Below are 10,347 nucleotides of genomic sequence, written 5' to 3'. Positions count from 1 at the left end.
ACTTGGTGGTTACTTGGTGGAGTGCTTACTGCTCTTGCAGAGAACTGGGGTTAGGTTCCCAGAACCAACATAAACCTTCAAACTTCCTGTGTCTTGAGACCCAGAGGATGGGGCACCCTCTTCTGACTTTCACAGGCTCCTGAGTGTATGTGAGCTCACCCAGGCATATAAATAAATAAATGAATAAATAAATCCTTTTTAAAAATCCAAAGTACTACTAAAACACTCTACAGTTAGCATGAAGATATAAAAAATTGATTTTTGATTGGATCTCTTGCATTTCATGCTTACTAATCAGCCTTGTCAGACCGGATATCACCTCAGTACCATTTCCTTCCACTTTTTCACAAATAGGATTTTCAAAGCCATGAGGAAGGGCCTTATCTATTATCTAGGAGCAAGTCCTGACTTGGTCTACAGTAGGAAGCCAATTTCTTCTGCCTTTCCAAGCCAGTTGTTTAACTTACAAACCATCCTCCAGTATTGAGAGTTCTTGGCTGGCCGTGTTTAGTTCAACCCATGCCTGTAGATGAGGCAGTGAACAGCTGAAGTTCAGAGTCGGGTTCTATAGGTCGTAACGCAGAGCAAGGTGTTTGACGTTCAGGTCAAGATTCTGTCTGCTTCTTCTGGTCACTAACAGTGTCTTTGTCAAATTAAGTCTCAGTTATACAGTTGAGACGGTTTAGAGATGTCTGTCGATCTAGGTCACGGCAAGAGAAAGAAATAGAGTTCAAGTAGTTATTAAACTATCAGAGTATCAAGGAATTATTAAAACAACAAAAACTCTCTGGAATGTGAACATGGCTGTTCTGTTCATGTCTTCCAGTTTAAAATGGAATTAGCCTTCCTGAGTTGACTCGGGCCTCTTTCATTAAGTCTTTGTTTTAAAGACAGAGTAGAAAGCATACTTTTGAAGCTTGGAGACGTTTTCGTCATCACAGAGGAGACAGGCCAACAGATGATCTCAGTTGAGAAAGTATAAAAACCTCATTTTTATCTTACCTGATTTATCTTACTCTTCACAAGTAATTCCTTTTCTAACACAAAAAGCTTAATTTTGTGTCTAACAAAATCTGTCAAAATATAGTGAGTAGGGCAAGGTGACAGGCATTTCGGTGGTGTTCTGCTTGACAGCACGCAATCATGTCCACTTAGAGCGTTACATTCCTCTCCCACATGTGGTGGAAACTCCCAAGTTTGTTAAAGCCACTACGGGGAACATAACAATAGAAAGTGTGCGTCGACAGAGCAGTTCTCAACATATTTCCCTAGAGCTTTATCTAAAAGGGAGACACTGGCAGGGGTGATTGTTTCCTGGAGTCCTGGGGTTAGGCACAGTCTCAGACACAGCAGTTGATGGTAGGGGTCTCTCTTCCATCAGGGAAAGATTCAGGACTTTCTTCTTCTACCTGTGGATGAGGATTCATGCAGGGGACAGATGCCAGTGTGTTTGTGGCAGACAGATCTCCTACTTGTATGCCCTTGATTTAGAGACAGCTATGTGAAATGTTCCCCCTGTGTCTAATACTTGGCCCCCAGCTGTTGATGCCGTCTGGGAACACCGTTGAATCAATAAGGAGTAGGGTCTAACTGGAGAAAAGGAGTCTTGTGGTAATGGGGCTTCAGGGTGACAGCCTGGCACACATCCAGCCACAGTCTCTCTCTCATTCTGCTTCTCTGTCTTCCCAGATGCGAGGAAGGAACCTTACTTGTCTGTGGCTACAACCGAAGCTATTTCTGCTACCAAGCCTCCCCAGCCCCACAATGGACTGTGTCCTCACATTGTGAGATAAAATAAATTCTTCCGGGGTTGGGGATTTAGCTCAGTGGTAGAGCGCTTGCCTAGCAAGCGCAAGGCCCTGGGTTCAGTCCCCAGCTCCGGAAAAAAAAGAAAAGAAAAAAAAATTCTTTCTCCCTTGTACTGTTTCCCACTGGATATTTGTTAGCAGAGAAGAATAGCAGAACCACTTTGTTTTCAAGAGCAGTTCAATTTTAGGGGAGTTCATGTCAATTCTCTTTTGAAATCACTAATCAATAATCAATACCTAATTCCAGAGTAGTTAGTTAGCTAGACTGGACTCCTATGGGTCCAGGGTTATGGGATCCACTGTAGAACTGCTCTCCTGAGGCCACAGGAGAATGGAAAGAGAATTGGTCAGAGGTCTGAGTCTGTTTGATCCTAAGGCTGTATTTCTGGTTTCTAAGGAACCGGCCTGTGGTGGAACCCAGCCCCAGCCCAGAGGTGTGCAGTGCAGGCTCTGGGGAAGGCTGCTGAAGTTCGCATGCCTCTTCTGGTAGGGATTAGAATCACAGCCTTGCTCTTTCTCCTTGTTCTTCCTCGAGATTCCTTTGTAAAGCAGGACAACAGTGTATCTTGTTTAATACTTGATAAGATGCCAACACAGTATGCTAACATTAAACTCGATGACATTTAAAAGCAGCATGTTCTCCGGAGCCTTGAAGGTGATCAGATCATTGCTCCTATACAGCACTTACTACATGAGGAGCTGTAGGCAGCCGGTGTCCATACTGCACGTCACTTCCATAAAGAGTGAAATAACACACCCCTGCTTTACAGGTAAAGAAAAGGAGACACACACATGGGTTAAATAACAAGTCTGAGTCCACATTGCTAGTGTCCAACCTCTGTGTGTTTAAACTCGGGCCATATGACTGTAAGGTCTGTGCACCGAGTCACTGCTCTCCAACGCTTGTCTAATAAATCAATGTGGTATTTTATTTATCGCTGTTTTCCTTCCTGTAAATCTTCCCAGCTCTGTGACCCAGCCGTGATCCCTGCTCCTCCAGGTCTCAGGTCCCCAGAGAAGCAGCAGCTGACTCCTTCCTATGGCTGAGCCAAAGTGAGTCACACTAAGTCACTCTTTGCAGGGCTCCCCTTGAGAAGAGGGAAGGGTAGCAGGAGGGGACGAAAGTGTGTATCAGGTGCTATGTTTTTGTTTTGGATTTAGAAATGTAACTATTACACTTAAAGACCTCTGGGGCTTAGTTCCTTATATTGTGGAATGACAGGTTAGACCTGGATCGTCCTCGTGCATTCTTCACGTCTAAAGTTTCACAACAATCTATTTAATAGTTACTGAGCATCCTCTTGGCACAGAGCAGTGTGTGTGTGTGTGTGTGTGTGTGTGTGTGTGTGTGTGTGACAGAAAAAGAAAATGAACAAACAGAAACTACAGTCTCACCTACAAGGCGTGTTCATCTTAAACAACAGACAGCTGAAGTTATCATGACAGGGACATGTATGGATTGGGCAACTGGGTTCAAACACTGTTTTCCGTTTCCTACCTGAGTATTGCCTTTACAATGATCTATCTGAACTTTAATTTTTTTTCTTTTGTGAAATGGGCTTTGATGACATGTTCCTCATGGGGGCGGGATGCTATTTAAAGTACCCAGCCAATGCTTTGAGCAGATGCATCATTTTTAAGAACACGCAGAGGGATCTCAACGGGAAGATATGCATTGTGGGAACTTCAAGGACCACTTGACATCGAGGACTGCTCTGGTTTCCTAGTGCAACTTTCAACCCGCCCTAAGCAAGGTTTCTAACCAAACCAAACCTTCTGTAAATGCCGTGGATCCAAAAAGGCACCAAATGGAAGTTTTACAATCCGGAACCTGTGTGCCTTCCGCCTGTAGATATGCTTCGCTGAGTGCTTTGGTCGACATGGGTGTGCCCCTGCGAGGACTGGCTACTGTTTTTCATGGGGGTGGCCAGGGTGTGCTCAGGCTGCTTTCTGTGTCAAAACCCCTATTCCTATCAAAAGCAATGTTATGTACATACGTGAGAGAAATGGATAAAATGTTTTTTCCTAGTGAGTGAAGAGGGAGCCTCTCTTCCCCATCAGTACTGGTGTTTTCTTCCATGCATAGAGGTTCCATTTACACAAAACACGCTCAACTTGGCACTGGGGGTGGGGGAGGGGAGACTTCCTTGATTGTTGATGTTGAAAGGAGAACCAGAGCACAGGCCTTGCTCCCTCCTCGGCTCTTTTCAGATTTGATCTTTGTTTAGCAGTTACAGAGTTTAGTCTGCTCCTGGAGAGGGAGGTGTGTGCTGGCCCAGGAGGCCTGCAGTATAGACCAGGGCACATCTATGCCTTTGGAGTACCTAGGGCTTGTTATCACCTCCTCCTGTAACATCTTTGTTGGTTAACAATGTTATCTTGTTACCCCATTTACCTAACTATGTGGTAAATTTTTCTCTTGTGACTTAAGTTACTTGGAACTTAAGAATAGGAGGTATTAATTGCGAATCCCCCTTGATTTCCTGTGTCCCAGAAGATGCCTGATTCTAGCACAAAGGGCCTCTGCTTTCCTGCTCACCCGTATGTGCTCTCTCCTGGCTCTCTGATGGTGCTGTATATTTGGGGTGGGGTGTGTGTGACTGTGGACCAATAGAAGCTTTTTATACAACTTCTAAGACTGATAAACTGAGTCAATATATGGGAAGAATTTAACTCGGCCTTCTACATTGTAAATACGGTATGGAAAGATAATAATCAACATTTTCATAGTTAAAACATGATATTTTACTATATTGGGTTAATGGTAAAAGAACTTCTACTCTTATCTGATACTCAATAAGAACCAGAGGAATTTGTAAAGATGATGCACATCCGAGCAACACAAGAAGCATGTCAGTTTGCTAATACGTAATTTCAGAGATTAAAAGAAGCACGGCTGTCTACATCAAAAGCCACATTGTCCATTGCAGCCAAGCTGAGGCTGGTTGGTGGATCTGGCTGGTCCAGGTAAGTCCTGGCCCGTGTCCCCTCTAAGCAGCTTACTGCCATCGCTTACAGATCGGGCTCCTTCAAACCAGGCTCCCAGAACGATGTCTGTTTGGGTCAGTGCAGCAACCACCCATGTATTTGCCTAAATTTTCTTCAAGCCTCATTCCATGCTTTGTGCAAAAAAGTAATGAAGCGGACAAGTGCAAATCACACTCCCCTGAGGAATGTTGGGAAATAATCTAAGTGTATCTTCTTATTAAATCACAATTGGTAGAATGGAAATATTTTCTAAAAATCAGAACACCCTCGCTGAAGCACATAGCTGATTTCTATGCCTGTTCTTTGATGTATGTGCACATGCATGTGGAGGTCAGAGGTCAACTTTGCATGTCATTTCTCGGCTACCATCTACATTGTATTTTTGTATAGGATCGCTACTGGACTAGAACTCATTGATTAGGCTAGACTGACTGTCCAGTGAGCCTCAGGAATCCCCCTGCCTCTGTTTTCCCAGTACCGGGAGAACATGTACATGCCAATAGGCTAGGATTGTTCGTTTGTTTGTTTGATATATAAATGGGTTCTGAGGATTGAACATGAGTCCTCACGTTTTTACACCAAGTATTAAACTGAGTTATCCTTCTATTGACTATGCTTTTAAATATTAAAATTTGTAAGAATTTTTAATTGAAATAAAATTAGAGGGGTTGGGGATTTAGCTCAGTGGTAGAGCACTTGCCTAGCAAGTGCAAGGCCCTGGGTTCAGTCCCCAGCTCTGAAAAAAAAGAAAAAAAAATTAGAACAGCGCTTTCCCTCCACCATTTCCTCCCTCTACCTCCTCCCAGGTACCTCCTTTTAACTTTTTCCATGCCTCCCTCAAGTTGGTAGCCTTAAAAAATATTATTATTGCTACATAAACATATATGTGTATGTGCATAGGTATGCACAGATGTATAGTAAATACAACCTTTTGAGTCCACTTTTGTTGTCAGTGGACTGAAAAGCTCCCAAAACCCACTACTCCATGCTCTGATGATTTTTATAATAAGAACAAATATTAGGAGGAAACTTACACTGATTGTTCATCAACAGATGTTCTCATAAATTAATATGTGTCAGATGGAAAAAATAGACTGCATCTAAACCAAGAAAGGGACCAGGAAAAATGAGGGACGAGAAGGTAACAATGTTAAAACACTTACTTTTTGGTGGTATAGTGAGTTTTATGCATAACTATACTCCCTCAGGACACTTTTATATATTTTATGCATAACTATCCATTAATGCAGCAGGGAAAATTAAAGCTACAAGGAAGATGTTTGTACCATTTGAATGAATTGATTTATTATTTCCACTCCTACACAGGGGCAAATTCTCATTCTAAAATGCTAAGGCTAGTCTACTTATTGTCCCAGAAATCATTATCCAACAATTTTTGAATATTCTTTTGAACTCTCTTGTACACTTAGTAACACCAATGGAATATTTCCTCCTTTCTAGTTCAGCAGAAATGTGTTTTTGAGCTGATCTCTACATAACCAGGCTCCATCTGTTCTGGGTTAAATCCTGCCCCCTGAGTAATCTGCAAATTCTTTGTGTCTTTCAGAATATCTCTTCACCCTGGTTCATGGGCATTACAGTTAGGAGGGACCTGATCGCGTGTCCTCCCTGAACAGTTTGCTTAGCGCCCTCCTGTACTGTGAGAGCTAGTTTTCAAGTCAGAGGCTTGCAGGTCAGATCCAACCCAAACCCTCCCTGTCTGTGTCTGAAGTGTGTATAGTACAGATACCTTTGATTATTTGTATCATAGGTCTCTCAGATAACTTTCTAGGAGTTGCTGGATCAAAAACTATACACAGTTAGCCTTTTAATAGCCACTGTGAATGTGTCCGTTAGACTGTAACTGGCTGCAGTGTATTTCTTTCACCTATTTAAGGCTGACGAGGGGAAGGAGATTTCAACTCCACTTTGCAAGCAAAGGAAATGTCCTCAGAGGAAGGTCCAACACAGACTGAGGTGATGTCTTCAGGCAGCATGGAGAGGGAGGGAGTTCTTGAAAGGTATTGTTGGGTCCTTTCCCCGGGACTTCTTCACCCTGGCTAGTGTCAAGGAGAGGAGGAGAGCAGGAAGTCAGGTGGAACTGGTTAAGGGACGCTTCTGACATTTTTGGGGGGTGATTAGTATTGTAGTATCATGGCTTTTGTGTGGATTGTGGAATATCCATTTGTTATTTAGTTGGTGCAGTTTAAGGAACAAGATACAGGCCTGTGACATCAGTCTCCTTCAGTTAGAAATACGTCTATTTCCACATGACAGGAAGTGAATAACAGTGAATTATTAAAATTTGAGGGTTGTTTTTCCTCAAATAGGAAGTCTACCTTTTCAGGAGGCTGGCAGCTCACTTATTGGCTAGCAGGTATCAGGGCCTGTGTCCTGTCCTGGGAGCTGGCTTGTGTACTAGCTGGTGTTGGGACTCTTGTCCTTTTGTCCTCATAATTCTCTTGGTTGACCTTGCTCGTGGTGGCAACATGGTCACTTAAGTTTCTGGTTAAATCTGTGGTCAAGCCAAGAGAAAGGAAGAAGAGTAATTCTGCATCAAGAAAGCCTTCATCTTTCCGGAAGCTCTCACAGCAGACATCTGAGGAGGCCTTACGAAGTTCCACTCTGAGAGAAGCTAAAGGTATAAAGAGCGGAACAGCACAGTGGCTTATTCAATATGACCATTGCTGGTCAGTGTGCGCTGGAATTCTCAGGGCTCTTAGAAGAGGAGAGACTGATGTTAGTGTGTAAACGAAATCATCTTCTCACGGTGTGGACTTTGAAGGGCCACATACACTACACTGAGGAATGTGGATTTCCTTTGGGAAGGCCAAAAGGAGCCTCTCGATTTCCAAAATGTTTATAAATCTTGTGAGAATTGGCTGTTGTCTCCCACCCGCCTCCCAGTAACTCTAAGAATCTGGACTTCGGGGAAAATTATTTCAGAGTGACAGCTACTGATCAAATGAGCAGCTCTCCTATTTACTGCACAGTGCAGACGGACAAGACAGTCCTGTCTCCTTCATCTGCAAAGCGTTCCTCAACTTCAAAAGGCCTGTAATAAACAAACGCATTGCACAAGATGCTGAGAAAGACAGGAGATGACACCAGTTTACATGCACAGTGTAAGAGGACTCGAGGGAGGCTGACTTTTAAAAATAATTCCACAGCCACACACGCAAATACAATTGCTATCACACTGCTGTGGACCTCAGAGCATCCTCGATTTGGTGATCTAAAGAGTCAGCGTAGTCACAAGTAGTTTTTCTTAAATCTAAAAGAGTTTTCTCACTAGGTAAATTCAAAATGCATACTAAATTTATTTCATCTATAAAATGATGAAATTTTATTGATATGATGATGCATTTGACTTAGCAGAGTAAAAGGGGACAGAATATCAGAATTTTACTATTAATTACATTTAAGTTAAGAATTAAAGGGTCCCCATTTAAAAAAAAACCAGGCTATTTGGAAATTATGAACAGGCCTATGTGTCATATTTACTCTACCCTTCTTAGATATTAAAATATTTTGAGTTGAGAAAAGAACATTTTAAAAAAATAGTTACTTTGAACAAAAAATAACTACTTATTATGAAACTATGATTTCTTATGTAGAAATATTAGGAGGAAGACAAGTTTTAGTACTTGCTATATATACGCCAGGGACTAAAAACCCCAGAGAGTATGGATAAATGGTTTTATTACATATTAATTAAATTTCTATTGCAATAAGTGCTGTTTCGTGGCGTCATTTATATCAAGGGATGGGCATGAGCATTTTCAACCTTCCAGGACAGGTTTTTACCTGACGCGAGCTGTTACTAATATAAGTACACCTAGTAGGGCACACATGGAAGAAATGAAGCAGAGACTCAGTGTGGCAACAATGCTGACGTTGATTCGTAATTCCTCCCAAACACGTGTGCAAATGCACTGCTGAGATTTCAAGGTAATAAACATAACTAGTTTCACACAAGAATGCTGGAGGCTATCAAATCAAACTTTGGGGTTGTTTTGTTTTGTTTTGTTTTGTTTTGTTTTCTGAGACAGGGTTTTTCTGTGTAGTCCTGACTATCCTAAAACTCACTCTGTAGACCAGGCTGGCCTTGAACTCACAGAGATCCGCCTGCCTCTATCTCCCAGTGTTGGGATTGATTAAAGATGTATGCCATCACGTAGTGCCAGCCAATAAGACATTTTCTTTTCTAGAGAAACCATTCCTCTGCTTGTTCTTCTCCTTTCACTCTCCTGCCTTAGTGATGTGGAGCTCCTGGTTTTCGGTTGGCTACTCCCCTCCACCTACCTTGCCCCACCCCAAGAGAGGCCAGGGTTGCTCAAGCTCTGAATTCCCCAACTGTTTCTCTAGGTTCAGTGGGAAATCCAGCGAGAGGGGCATCTGCGGGCTGTTTGTAAGGAATACAAGGTGAAAGGATAGAGAGCAAGAATGAACTGGATGAACTTTCCCCTTTTGCAGACTTGTAGTGAGCGGCCAGGGTAGTGTGTGAGCCTGAGACAACCACATGGGAAGTTCCTCAGACATTGAGATATCCCACTGGAGAAGCGTCCTGTTTGGAGAGTCCCGTTGTCCTTCAAAGCCATGAGCACTGTGCTGTTAGCCTGCCTTCCCCTCTATGGGGACCTTCTTTTTTTTTTTTAATTTATTTAATACTTAATAATAATTCTTTGGTTTCCGGGCAAACATCCCCTCCCCCTTCCCCTTCCTTATGGGTGTTCCCCTCCCAACCCTCCCCCCATTGCCGCCCTTCCCCCCACAGTCTAGTTCACTGGGGGTTCAGTCTTAGCAGGACCCAGGGCTTCCCCTTCCACTGGTGCTCTTACTAGGATATTCATTGCTACCTATGAGGTCAGAGTCCAGGGTCAGTCCATGTATAGTCTTTAGGTAGTGGCTTAGTCCCTGGAAGCTCTGGTTGCTTGGCATTGTTGTACATATGGGGTCTCGAGCCCCTTCAAGCTCTTCCAGTTCTTTCTCTGGTTCCTTCAACGGGGGTCCTATTCTCAGTTCAGTGGTTTGCTGCTGGCATTCGCCTCTGTATTTGCTGTATTCTGGCTGTGTCTCTCAGGAGCGATCTACATCTGGCTCCTGTCGGTCTGCACTTCTTTGCTTCATCCATCTTGTCTAATTGGGTGGCTGTATATGTATGGGCCACATGTGGGGCAGGCTCTGAATGGGTGTTCCTTCAGTCTCTGTTTTAATCTTTGCCTCTCTCTTCCCTGCCAAGGGTATTCTTGTTCCCCTTTTAGAGAAGGAGTGAAGCATTCACATTTTGATCATCCGTCTTGAGTTTCATTTGTTCTAGGCATCTAGGGTAATTCAAGCATTTGGGCTAAAAGCCACTTATCAGTGAGTGCATACCATATATGTCTTTCTGTGATTGGGTTAGCTCACTCAGGATGATATTTTCCAGTTCCAACCATTTGCCTACGAATTTCATAAAGCCATTGTTTTTGATAGCTGAGTAATATTCCATTGTGTAGATGTACCACATTTTCTGTATCCATTCCTCTGTTGAAGGGCATCTGGGTTCTTT

The sequence above is a fragment of the Rattus norvegicus genome, chromosome 2 (genome assembly GCF_021556685.1).
Source record: "Rattus norvegicus strain SHRSP/BbbUtx chromosome 2, alternate assembly SHRSP_T2T, whole genome shotgun sequence".
Lineage (NCBI taxonomy): Eukaryota > Metazoa > Chordata > Mammalia > Rodentia > Muridae > Rattus > Rattus norvegicus.
The sequence above is the reverse complement of the archived record's forward strand: the minus strand, read 5'-3'. Positions refer to the sequence as shown.